This window comes from Mauremys reevesii, linkage group 2 (genome assembly GCF_016161935.1).
Source record: "Mauremys reevesii isolate NIE-2019 linkage group 2, ASM1616193v1, whole genome shotgun sequence".
NCBI lineage: Eukaryota > Metazoa > Chordata > Testudines > Geoemydidae > Mauremys > Mauremys reevesii.
In genome coordinates, this window is record NC_052624.1 from 160989095 (window position 1) to 161002546 (window position 13452).

The window sequence follows — 13452 nt, forward strand, 5'->3', positions numbered from 1 at the left end:
AGGGTTCAAGGCCAAGGCTTTTCCTCTGCTAAAGTCCTCTTGGAAGTAAAATCTCTATGGATCTGGTGTGCCTTTAAGGGCTCCCCCAGCAAACCACTATGCTGGCCACTTGACTCCTCACAGTACCTTCAGGGACCAATTCAATTTCCCCTTGTTACTAAAATGACTCTGGATGTCTCTATTCAGCTATTTCTAATGCCCCCACAATGGTGGTAACTAAGTACCCATTCTCACCTCATGGCTGCCTACAGTACCCATTCATTGCATCCAAACCGTGCAGCACTATCTGCTTTCAGCATCCTTAGTAGATGACGTGGTGTGTTTGAGATGTTTATCTATTATGCTGTATGTCATTTGCTACATGGTTCCCCTTGGTACGGCCACTCTACTCGCCACAATCACCCTTTTGTCTGCTCAGCCAGTAACAGAGCCCAGGCAGGCACAGGCCTTTGGGCCACACAGCCAGGGGTCATAGATGGCTGGGCACAGACACATATTTCCATGGGGTCCAATCTCCGTAACAGGATGGGTAGAGTCTGAGACTCCTGCCCTAGGAGGCTGGGCATCCATGAAAGGCAGAAGTGGCTCTCTAGGAAAATTACCCCTCAGAACAGACTGTGGTTATGGCACAGAGCAAACATTCGGGCTGGATAGTGCCCAAGAGACATTCTCAGAGCAGACAGCGTATACGTATTAAGGGAGCATGCAGGTCAAATTATTGTCCCTTCACAGCAGTGATGCTGCACATTGATGGGAGGCCTGGGGCTTGGGGAGGCAATGCTGCACTACCACTGTTGATGCTGTACCTGGCCTAGGGCTAAGCAGAATACACTGCTCTCCAGGGCTACCAATCCAGCTCCTCTCCCCAGCCCAGGATCCCTTCAGAACATGGGTAAGTGATAATATGAAACGTGGAGTGGAATCCACTGCCTCAGTGTGAAAAGGGCACGTTTGCAATCTCTCAAGGGACACAAATAACGAGTAGTCCAGGCGAATGAGGTAACACACGCTGATCTTTTTTTTATCCTAACACTTGCTAGTGATTTGTGCATAACTGTCTGTGTCCAACGTGGATCTGATCCTCTCAGATCATTTGTACAAACATGGCTGCGGGGTTCTATGAGCTGTTGGTTTATGACCTTCATAAAGCAAGTACTAAGTCGATTGGATGTGCTTACAATCTCACCCTGAGCCATAAAAATGCAGAAAAGTATGTTCAGCAGAGGAATAAAGTCTAATCCCGCAGTTCGATATTGTCTCTTTTTCTAACATGCCTGAGGTGGGCGGGCCCAGGAAACAATACACAATCTCAATAAGTAAGGGCAGGTTACCCAGCCAGGAGCATTTTCTCTCCAACAACATGAATTAGACACCACATTTTACTACCAACATCTGGAATTCAAATGCCCTTGAAATAGATAGCATCTGGATTGAATTCGCCTTCTATTTTTACAGGGCCTTCTTATTTAATAAATAATAATGGTTTATTACTGCACTGTAAAATTTCATATTCCTTTTCTCAGCAAGAATGAAAAAGATGTTGGGGAAAAAATAAAATGTTCTAACAAAATGATGTCAAGAACTAACAGAAAAAGATAATTTCCTTAATGAAAAGATAGGCTGAGTCACTTTTGCATTTTCTGGCACTTAGGCTTGGTCATTTACACTTGCAGATGTGCCAAACAAGTGCACCAACAATTTGTTAAGAAACCTGGTCTTAAATCCACTCAGAACTACACAAAGTACTCCACACTTCTTTAATCTAGGCCTGTTCAGATTTGGGAGCTACACAGGCTGAGCTGTCTGTGGACATTGCTTTCCCTCTCACACACATGCACCCAAAGTTATTGACATGCAACTTCTGAAATTTTATGTGATGTTATTTACTGTCTGATTTTTAATACATTCAAATGTGTAGTTTTGTTGCCATGGTAACTAGAGATTTGCCAAACAGTTCCAAATTAATTTGGACAGTAACATTGTTGAAGGCAATACTTATAGTGTATTAACAATTAAAAGAATAATTCCTTTCTCTCATGTTTTGTCTACCTTGTCTATTCGGATTTAAAGATCTTTGGAGACTGGGTCATCTCATACCATGCAAATCACACAGCGCAATGAGGCCCTGATCTCAGATGATGATGATGATGATGTGCTTGCTGGTTCATGAACATTAACTGGATCTCTGTACTCCTCCTCTTCTTTGCAGGCTGCATCCCAGCTAGACACTCAGACCAGTGGGCCCAAGCCACATGTGAGCAGGAGTGAGTCAGCCAGTAGGCTAGAGCAGCCCTACAAGGTTTGCAGGTTATCTGTACCCACCCAGGATTAATCATTTCAGGATTGTCCATCCATCCATCTGCTTGCAACAGAACAAAGTTTCGGGAGGGGAAAAAAAACATGTTCTCCAAACTGTGCAACATTCAACTTCAACAAAATATGAAACAAAAGTGTTTCCACCAGCAAATTTCAGTCTAGAATCCTGGGTGAATTCCTGGCCAGTGAAGTGACTTAGGATGAGCTTCTTTCCTTGGTCTTAAGCAGATAAATATATTATCATATTCTCCCCCCACTCCCATAACTATAATTCCAAATGAGCAGAGGACCTTCATTTCCGTTAATACTTGGTCAGTCCAGTTCTGATCTGAAGCTGAGACAGTTTTCAGATAAGGGCCGTCAAGGAGCCAAAGAGGTTCACCTTCATGGAGGTAAGGGCCGCAAACTTCTCCAGGAGAGTTTCTGAAAAGCTCTTGGGAGGTCTGCAGCATTGTCTGCTGACCAGGAAACAAAGCTGCCCCACATTTCTGTCATTTGTTGATGGTGATCTAAACAGACTTGTGCATCTCTATCCTTCTGATCTCCTGGTGCCTGGACTGCTACTGTTGTGAAGTTCTTTACAGCGTAAGCTATGATGCCTCTCCTTTTGGACGTATTAATGATTATTCCACACAAACTTGATTCATAGAGTTTAAGGCCAGAAGGGATCATTAGATTGTCTAGTCCAACCTCCTGCATAACGCAGCCCATAAAATGCCTTCCAGTGATTCCAGCAGAGCAGGGAGTTATTCTTACCTGTAATACAAGTGAACACTATCAAGCACTATCGAGTGACTTCTGGTGGACCTAGAGCATATCTTTTAGACAGACATCCAAACTATTTCTCTTTGAGACAAGCTGGGCTGGTGTTCTGTTCAGTTCTGTGAGTTTTGGCATAGATATAGGACTGTGCAAGCTGCACAACGCATTATGCTGCCATCATCCCACCAGGGGGTGCTCCTCAAAATAAATCAGAGATGGGACTTGAACCTCAACACCAGATCCAAAGACCATGCATGATGGAGAAGTTTGGGTTTGAGTTAATCCTGTGACCTGTTTGCTATACATCATCTTTTAGATTGTAAACTCTTTGGCTCAAGGAGTCTCTTCAATTCATGTCTTGAACAGCATTGTACATCATGTCAGAGTTAAACAAATAATGCAATTGACCAGCCCAAAATGTTTTGCTTCAACTGGCCTAGAAGTCCAGAGTAATCCTGGAACGGCCCTATTAGTGGCTGTGTAGCCAGCCAGACAGCTAGCTTTCTTCATTTGGATGTATTTAATACAAAAGCTGCATGAGAAAGCATCATGTAATTGATACAGTACCTGGTTCTGCACTGAGCCTTCTGATGCTGAGGAGGAAAGAGGCAGTGGGCATGGAAATTGACACCTGTAATTAAGCAGGGGCTTCTAGGTTATCAATTGTTCAGTAGAGCTCCAGACAAAGGCACTGAAACATGAATCTGAAAGGAATGTCTCTAAGTCCCAACATGACTTGCTGTTTATAATGGGTTGTAATAAATTGCTCTTTTATTAAAGCCTCAGAGCTGGAGCAAGTGGGTGTCAAGATTTATTAAAACAAAGAGAAAAGTACGATTCCCTATGATAAAGGCATTTTCCCACTTTTTCTAACTTTATTCCTATTATTTTTAATAACAATACAATCTCCTACACAGGGTAGCAAGAAGAGGGATAAAAGTTAGTTAGTAAAGAGGTACAGCGGTAACAGATACAAAATGTATAGGGACATCAAACTTTCCAAGAGCCCAACCAGCCCCTCTGATAGACTATAAAGGAATGCCTATACTCCAGTGTAAGCCTAGGGTTAGTGAGACTTGAGTCAGCAGATGCTGGGTTAGAGAAACCAGGGATTTAGCCTCTATGCTGATTGTTGACCCTAGGTTAAGGCTGTTTTAGCTGGGTCTCAAACTTGGGGCTCTGGCGTCTCCACGACAGTACACAGACCTGGGCCCGGACTCCCTAATGCCCTCCTGAAATGTGGCTGCTCTAACTCTTTGCCCAGGGTGCAGCCTGGGAAAACTTCACCATCGACCCTGCACGTTACCGGAAGTTTGAACAGCCACCAACACATTCGGCTGAGTGGCCATTTTGGTCTGAGCGTTGCCAGCAACTGGACAAACGCACTGCAGCAATTATGCAGGGATGACAAATAGGGAGGTGTCACTGCATTGGGGGAGGAGAGGAAAACAATAATAATAAAACGTAACCACCCGTGATTCTTGCACTAAATAATGATTTCCAATAATTCTCTTAATAAGCATTTCACTGATTAGCTAATTTCCTAACCTTAGAATAATATCTTCAGATGCCTTGTGATTTCACAACTTCCAAGGGAGAAAAAGAACCCCAGAAAAAGCAAAGACAAAAGGCCATCTGGGGTCTGACTAATGAACCATGGAACTAAGACTGCAGATTATACAGGCAAGGCTTAGCCAAAAACACTCAATTATGGCTCAAGCTAGACCTCCCCCTCCTTCCAAGAGGAACAGGATGTCAGTCCAAGAGCCTGGACATTGTCTGGTGGCCTCTAGTGACCCAGCATTGTGGTTTCTCAGTAGCTTTTGATTTGCCATCTCTAATTTCTGTGATGATTCAGTAATACTTCTTAATGGAAGAAAACTTTACAAGAGAGCTGAATTCCCCTTATGTGATGGAGCAAGTTAGATGAGCAAAGAAACCCAGCTCCAATGAGAAGTGGACAAGAGAGCCCAGCTCCTGTGTCAGTGATACCATGGAAAATGATTTATAGATGGCGACAATAAAGCTACATGTTAGAACAAAGTGGTAACCATCGCTGGTTGTGAGCTGTTGTGTCAATATGAACACGAGTAGAACGGACCGAGTGATTTCTGGCCAATATTAGTGCTGATAGATGCCTAGGGGACACAGTGAGTTAGCCTGACACCTGGACAGGAAGGTCGTGTCCACATTAGGTCACCAGTGAAATGAATTTAATGACCTCTACTTAATCCATAGAAGGCTTCTTTCTCTATCATCAGACAAACATTCACTCTTGGCAGTCACAGCTCAGGGAGGCTGGGCATGGGGTTAAATCTATATAGATGCTTATGCAATCAGTGTCTTACTTTCAGAAGGACCAAACTTACCCACAGTTTCAGGGTGAAAACCCCTATTAGCTCCGGATTAGTGTTTAGGAATAATACTGAATAATTAACAACCTAAACTACTTGGCCCATGAGCACCTGCCGTATCTTTCACCTTATTTTTTTCTTTCCAGATTTCCGCTAATTGTCACTATCTGATCAGCTTTCCTCAAATTAGTAAAGCAGGTGCCAGGATTCATTAACACTGTGAGTCCTGTGGCCCTTTGTCTGGATGGTAACCAGTCTTAGTGCATAGGGTGGTCAGCTTTCTTTCTCGGGAGCACAGTGCATTCCATCTGTGACATACTCTGCCTGAATCAGACTGGGAGCCAGAAAGGTCAAGTCCTATCACAGCTATTTCTGAGTCCACATTTGAAGAGGCAACCGAATGTGTCACCACCTCATACTTCAAGCGTTCAATAAATGAAATGAAAAGAAAAGATTCTAGATGATTTTTCTTGTTAGGCAAATTACAGAACTACTCCCTGCTGTGGAGGTTGGGGGAGGAAGTTGTGTGTCTCTATTAGCACAAGGTTCTACAGGGATTCTTTGTAAATACTTGGTTAATTAACATGAACATGCATTAAATAAGTGACCAACAGGTCTTGCAAAAATGTTCCGTCCCATTATCTCTCCTGTGTGACTTAAACTCTGCTTGTTGATGAGCAAGGCTTTGGGCATGCAGTACTCTGAGGGGATGCTTTGTTTTAACCCCACATCCCCCACGTAACATAGAAAGCTCTAAAATTTTCAACTCTTTCCCTCATTCTCCTGTTTTCCGGGTCTTTTAATTTGCTGAGAGGGCACTGCCCTCTCTCTGAGGTTTTGTGGAGGCCACATTTACACTTGTTATACTAAACAGAAGCATTCCACCTCCCGGGAAGACTCACTCACTCTTGTCTTACATTTTTGTTTAGTTAAAATGTTTCTAAATAATGTCATTAAATCCAGATCCCATTTAGCTGTAGCATATGGATTTTCCCACTATATAAACAGCTTTCAAACTAAACTATCTCTGGGCAAATGTAATTTCCTGTTACCCAGAACATATCCATGCTGGGCTCCCGGTGGTTCTGGAAAATGTACTCTTGCTCTTTCAACCCTGTCTCTTCAGCTCTGAATCAGCTTGGTAATGTGACACCTGTACACACAAAGAGAAAATATCCTATAGGATCCTCGGAAGTTCCATACGGATGGGGAACATCTTCATTCTCCTCTGATTGACACTTCTAGGGTCTCCTAGCTAGCTTCAAAGAATCTTGCATTTCCAAGAGGGAGTGAAGAAGAATACTGCATCATATGAAACTCCAGGGAGAATTTACAAAGGCAGGATGTAATTACCCAAAGTGGAATTTGGCCTGGACGTTGGGGTTAACATGTCTGCTCTTGCAAAAGTCCCATGGGTCAGCAGTCCAGTTTTGCATCCCCTCTCAAAGCCTGCCCATCCAGCAGCAACCTGCCCCCTAACACCATGTGGGGCATCAGATCATTACTCACTTAGAGGGGAAGAGTGCCACCTACTGACTATCCAGGGAAGCCTAATTTTAATATATTAAAAAGGTGAACTAATGAGACTTGTATGTAACAGTAAATACATCTCAGGGTCAATCACTGCTGCATCCTTCATCTTCCTATGCGCTGCCTTTTATTTACTCTCATTGCTCACTGTGTTTAGGCTAATTTGGACTATAGCGTCCCTGGGGCAAGGACCTGTTGCTTTTAAATTGCCTGCAAAGCTTCATGCCTACCAGTGGCACTGCATAAGATGAGTTATTATAGTTATTATAGTTATAGTTATTATAGTTACTATACATGCAGATGAGCGTTAGGGTACGAACAGTGGTGGATAGTCCTATGGGCACATGGCAGAGTGTGTGGAATATCAGAGAAAGCTCTTTCAATAATTAACTTGCCTCTGGGAGGGGTATGCAGCAGCTATGTAAGAAATGCAGTATCTTCCCCCTGTGAGACCTCGAGCTTTCCCAACTGCTTCATGTTATCATTTTTACTATATTTTGTCTGTTAAAAAGTGCTTTTAAAGTGCTGCAAATCAAGGTGACAGAGAGCTGCAAATGGTACAGTGTTCTGGCGAACACCAACTAAAACTACCTAAAATGGCTAAAACTTGTTCCAGGTTTAGATGTACAGAGCTTCTTGAGAATACTGTATTATTGTTAAGACAAGAGAGTTTGAAATGAACAATAACAGTCATAGTGTGATCCAGCTGTCACTGAATCCATGTCAGTCTTTCAGTGGGTTTTGGATCAGGCCCTTAATGAATAAAAACATTCCCATAATATAATAAGCTTTCTAAAGACCTAGTGGGTTCACTATTTGAGTTGTGTCACACTAAGTCATGTGGCATTATTTGTTTCATGAGTGTGTAATCTAACCTTCATAAACTATTTCTGCCCCAAACAAATTTTGCTTCACCATGAATTTGTAATTTCAGCTACTAGCCTGAAATGCACTTTGCACAATCATTTGTTCTGATTAATGTTAATATAAAGTGAATAAAAATGGGTTTGAATACAATGGATGCAAAATTCTAGTCTAAAACTCACAGAGATGTTAATGATTTTTCTTGCTGATTGCCCAGCTCTCATAACTAGTTTTCAAGGTTTCCTCAAACTAAATAATCTTTGACCCTGCTTGCATCTAGCAAAAGCAGGAGTCTGAAGGTCAAAGGTTAATGGGCCTGGAAATTATCATATGTTTATCAGCAAAATAAACTTGGAATAATGTTGGAGCAAATGCCAATCTGTTCCCACCAGCTCAGCTTCCTAAGAAAACACAATGAAATTAACACTCTGGGCAGTAACAGCCTGTAGAGTGAATATTTTCACAAGCCTGTGAGGCTCTGTGGTGGACTTTCATGTGGACTACGTATTTGCATGTCAGTTGCTGACATTCTGAGCAGCCCAGGGACAAAATGGGAGCTGTTTATTTGCTGCTTTCTAACCCTGAGAAAGAAACTTGGGTCCCAATCCTGCTCCCATGAAGTTAATGGCAAAACTCCCTTTAACACCAATGGCAGAATATAAGACACTGTAAGTGGAGCAGGCAACACTTGGTGTCACATTGGGAGACCAAGTCACTGGGACATCAACATACTAATGTGGGTCTGAATCTGAACCCAAACAGCTTTGGGATTTTAATAATTACATACATGAGTAAAATTTGCCCAGATAGCGCTGGGCAGTTAATTGATAAGGATTCATTTTCAAGAGGATCCATCTGTTTCTAATTAAATGTGTTTGACACATCTTTCTATATCATCTAGGAGTCAACATAGGAGATACTGAAAACAGGCTTATTGAATCCATATGGCCAGTCCCATGGCTATCTGCAAACTGCAGAGCCAATTAAATAGAATGAAATGCAGAGGGGGGGGGGCAAAGATCTATCTTGAAAAGGACTTTGGGAGTTTTAAAGATGAGGCTCAGAACCCAGCATTACATCAGCAGTGCCTTATTCACTCCCTAAATAGAAACTATAACTCAGCAAAAGGGGAAGTGAGTTCTCCTTTTTATTGGAGGAGTGTGGGAAGAGTGAGCTGGGTAGAGTGCTCTTGGGATGGGATAATGAAAGAGGAAAACTCCTTACCTTAGAAGCTAGGAATTGGCAGATTGGATAAGAACTAACAGATCCATTTAGGGCAGTTATGGGCAGATCTCCTCCTAAGGCCTTGTAGTTAGAGGTTGGCTTTAGCCCTGAAGCATGAGGTTTTTAACGCCTTAAAAAAGTCTTTTTAGCATTAACTATTTAACTCTGGATACGGGTGTTCTCCATAGAAATGTCCAAACCCTGCTTGAAGTTTGCTGAGGTCTTGGCCTCTCTTTACTCTCCAAATACAGCAGCTCCTCTGAGCCTAGGAAGACAATCTTTGGCATTAGAAGGCATCTGACACAGGAGGTCTTGTAAAACAAATACAAAATATAGCTGAGACACAATTTGTCTGTGGGTTTCTGTCACCACTGTGACAGGTCTGGGCTCTCTGGTCATATGGTGAGTTTCTTGAACTCACTTGCTAAAGTTTGTCGGAGAAAAACTCAGTTCTCGCTTTTTGTTTGGGTGCAGCAAAATCAAATACTTTATTATTTCTCCAGTAATTACAATGGAGGGAGAGAGTGCCATAGGACACAGGGTCGCCCCAGTCCTGGACAGGTCTCTCAACTGGTAAACAATTACAGCAAGCCTTTATACCTTTGTTACAGACAATTTCTAGCAATAATACAGACGGTAAAAAGAAACAATTGCATTTGTTTATACATAAGCCTTTCTGCTATCTTATTTGTCTCACTACTAGAAAAAGCAAGCCTGCATATTTGGTTATCAATGCAAGGTCGTAATAACTTTTTACACAGTTCGTTCGTCTGTCCCACACTCTCTTTGCTTCTACAAGTCTCAGGTCATTAGGGTTACAGCTAGGCTAACTCTTGCTAACTGACTGACATGCATTAAAATCCCCTTCAAATCCTTATTAATTCTTTCCCTGCTTCCACAAGTTGGAGGGACTGTTTCTGCAAAACAAAATGTTTTCTTCCTGACCTACTAGAGGCTGTGGAATCTGTGTGCATCTCTAAACCAGTCTCCTAGGGCAGGATGGGGGTATTAGGTATAAACAGCCCCATGCTAAATATGTCTAAAAACACCAGTAAAACCATTCAGGAATACACACAGCACCTGCAAAGAAGCATCTTTGGGGAGGGGCGCATCTGTACAAACCAACTGTGCAGAGAAGAACAAAGCAGTGCCCGTAAAGGGTCCTGAAGTTTCAAGGGCAGAGCAGAAAAAACAAGGTTGAGAGAAAAGGGTAGTGATGAAATGTCCCTTGAAAATGTAAATAAATAAATAAAAAACAGAGGACAGTGATAGTTTCCTTGGTGGTAACAGGGGACTGGTCAGGGAGCAGAGGGGCCAGAACCTGCCCCATAAACCTATATAATGCTTAGACTCTAAGAGGACTTCATGGCTGCCTGCAGCTCAGCAACATGCTCATTTTCTGCTATCATTCCCCCTGCAAAATTAAGAGCCCACATTCTGCTCACATATCTAGATCTTCTGCACAGCCGGATTTAGCTCATTCCATAGGGGCAGTGTGCCCATTTTCCTATTCAGAACATGTGTACATCCCATAATGTTCCTTATGAAGATCCAGGTTGAGTTAAGAAACCTCCTGTGTGGGACTGCATGCTGAGTGGCAACTAGTATGGTACATCAGCCAGCCAGCGTGAGAGCTCCACTCATATGAGAAGTTTGAAGAAAACTCATTGGTAGCCCTTGGCAAAGGTTGATTGGGGCTGCAACATCCTTCATAAAAGACTGCTCTTTCCTTTGCAGGTGATGAATATGGTGACCTTGTAGTACATATATGCAGCAAAACGTGTTCAATCACCAACATGAAATTTAAATCAGTTCTTACTCCTGTGGCCTGAATACTGATCACACTTATACAGACTGATCAGTATGAGTCAATGAGTCAGTAATTAGATGAACATCTCTCTGAGATCTGACCCTTTGTTGTAACATCTAATACAGTAATATTTTACATGTATACATCACATTCCATCCAACGAGCCCCAAGCACTTCCTCAATTCTCTCTCTATTGATATCTACATTGTATCACCCCAGAAATGCAGCCCCCTCTGGGTAAAAAGGTGACAGCCAGGGCGCAAATGGCACACAAGATGTTGCACAGCAACGTGGAGACGGGACTTTATGGCAAGAGACACGATGGCTAATCTCTATCAACTTTCCTAGAAAAAGTGTCCACAGAAAGCTGGATGGAGTTCAATATATCAAATATAAAGAAAGTCCAGAGGGCATTTATGGTTCACTTTCATCTGAATTTCACTGACATTTCAAACATCAAGATTTCCTGTGTTTGCTTCTTACTTTAGAAGCAATATGAGAAGGTTTAAGGGAATGCAGGATGTGTATTTCTGTTGGAAAACAGTGTTTCTTGGCCTATGGCCAATCAGAATAGTTTTTTAAAAAGAGTTGGGAACTTAAGACAATTTTTTTTGCAGACCATCCATTCCTGTCCTCCACTGCTATCGCAGCTAAACGTACACTCTTCACACTGTGCTAATTATTAAAGGATCTGAATTTCTCAAATCTTTCATCCTCAGAAATCATTTCAGTCCACAATCCAGAGGAAGCACATTTATTATTTATTACACATACCACCATGACATCTAGGCACACAACACATTGTGCATAGAACAAGTAAAGAAATGTGTTTTTGTAGAAGTTGTTGAGTAGAACACCATACAACTGAATGTGTGTCAAAAACAATCAGAGGAGGGGATATAACAATCCAGATATCCATGTTCCTGGGTGTATTTCTAATAACATTTAGTACAAGGAGTATTCTTTGCAAACATCTGGTTAAATGAAGCATGAGTCTATGAAACAGAAGCACTTGCTTTCACAAAACAGGATTTTGTTGCAGTTCGCCAGTTTGTGTGTGCCATAACCAAAAGGTCATAATTCAGAATTAAAAAGGCACAAGAAAGCAGTTAAGTATCAGGAAAGTAGGCCAAGAGTCAAGCTCTGTTCTGCCACGACATCTATTCCATCTTTATGCTGAAATGGAAATGTGTAGTGTTCTGAACAGAGTGTGTTAATGGGAGAGAACAGATGTTGTAATATCAGGTATGTTAATGATGTTTTCAGTGCAAGGAGGACACTTCAAGAGTGTCTGAAGCGAGAGTTGATTTAGAGCAAGATATGAATATCATAATCAATAGGGATGATGATATTTACAGTGTAGATCAGTAGGTTGCTACAAACTGGAAATGAAGGAACCAAACAAGCAAAGGTGCCCATGTATGATGGACTTGGAAGCTATCAGTTTTAATAGATGAAAATATCAATAGTCAATAATCTGATTTTACAGATAGGGAAAATGTCTTTAAAAAATGCAAATATGTCCTGAGTCCTATGGAGAAAGAGAGAATGTGTCTGCATCCAGGCCATGTCCAAATCCTGCCATTCCTTCCTACTCAATCTCTCTAAAACTCATCCTTTTATTCTCTCAGCCAAATCAATCATTGAGGCCCTCATTGTATCCTACCTCAACCACGGCCACAACCTCCTCTCTGGTTTCCTCTGTACAGTTATTGGCTCCCAGTCCCTTTAGTCCATATCAAAAACACAGCGTTCGAAGCTCTTGTGATTTTATTACAAGTCTCACACCATTTGGTGGTTTAAAGCCCCAGCTCCTAGAGTTATGTAATTATGGGAGAGTCTCCACTTTCACTTAAAAAAAAAGTTTCCAGATCTTGTGGTTGCAGAGAAAGGCGGAAAAACTTGACCCTAAAGACTCAAAAAGCAAAAGACACATAAAAAAAACCAAAAATAATCTCATGATTTATGGGGCCTGACTCATGAATTTTGAATGCTGGGGGTTGGCAAGACTGAATGTAGTCATTAATGTCACCTTCCCTGATTGCCATTTTGATCATATCACTCCCCTACTCAAATCCCTCCACAGGCTGCTCATCTACTATTACTTCAGATTCAAACTGCTTGTGATCACCTTCCATACTGTATATCAGCATTTCTCAACCTTTCTGATATCAGGGACTGGCTTGCTGTCTTCCTTAACTGCGTCAGGAAGATCTCGTGGACTCGCGCCAGTCCACAGACTGGCCATTGCGAAACATTGCCCTATATAACTTTGCCTCTCCCTACTTATCTTATCTTCCCTTGTTCAGCTTCACACCATTCCCACCCCATCCACACTGCTTTGCCTGAACTTTCCATTTGTCAGCTTTTTAAATAATTGCTTCCATGCCTTCTTCCACATGGCCCGTAATGCATGGTATGGCATCCCTGTGTCTGTGAGTGTTCCCTATGGTTCTAGCAAAATAGTCAGTGTCATAGCATGCTTGATAAGAACATAAGAATGGCCATACTGGGCCATACCAATAGTCCATCTAGCTCAGAACCCTGTTTTCTGACAGAGGTCGGTGCCAGCTACATCAGAGGGAATGAACA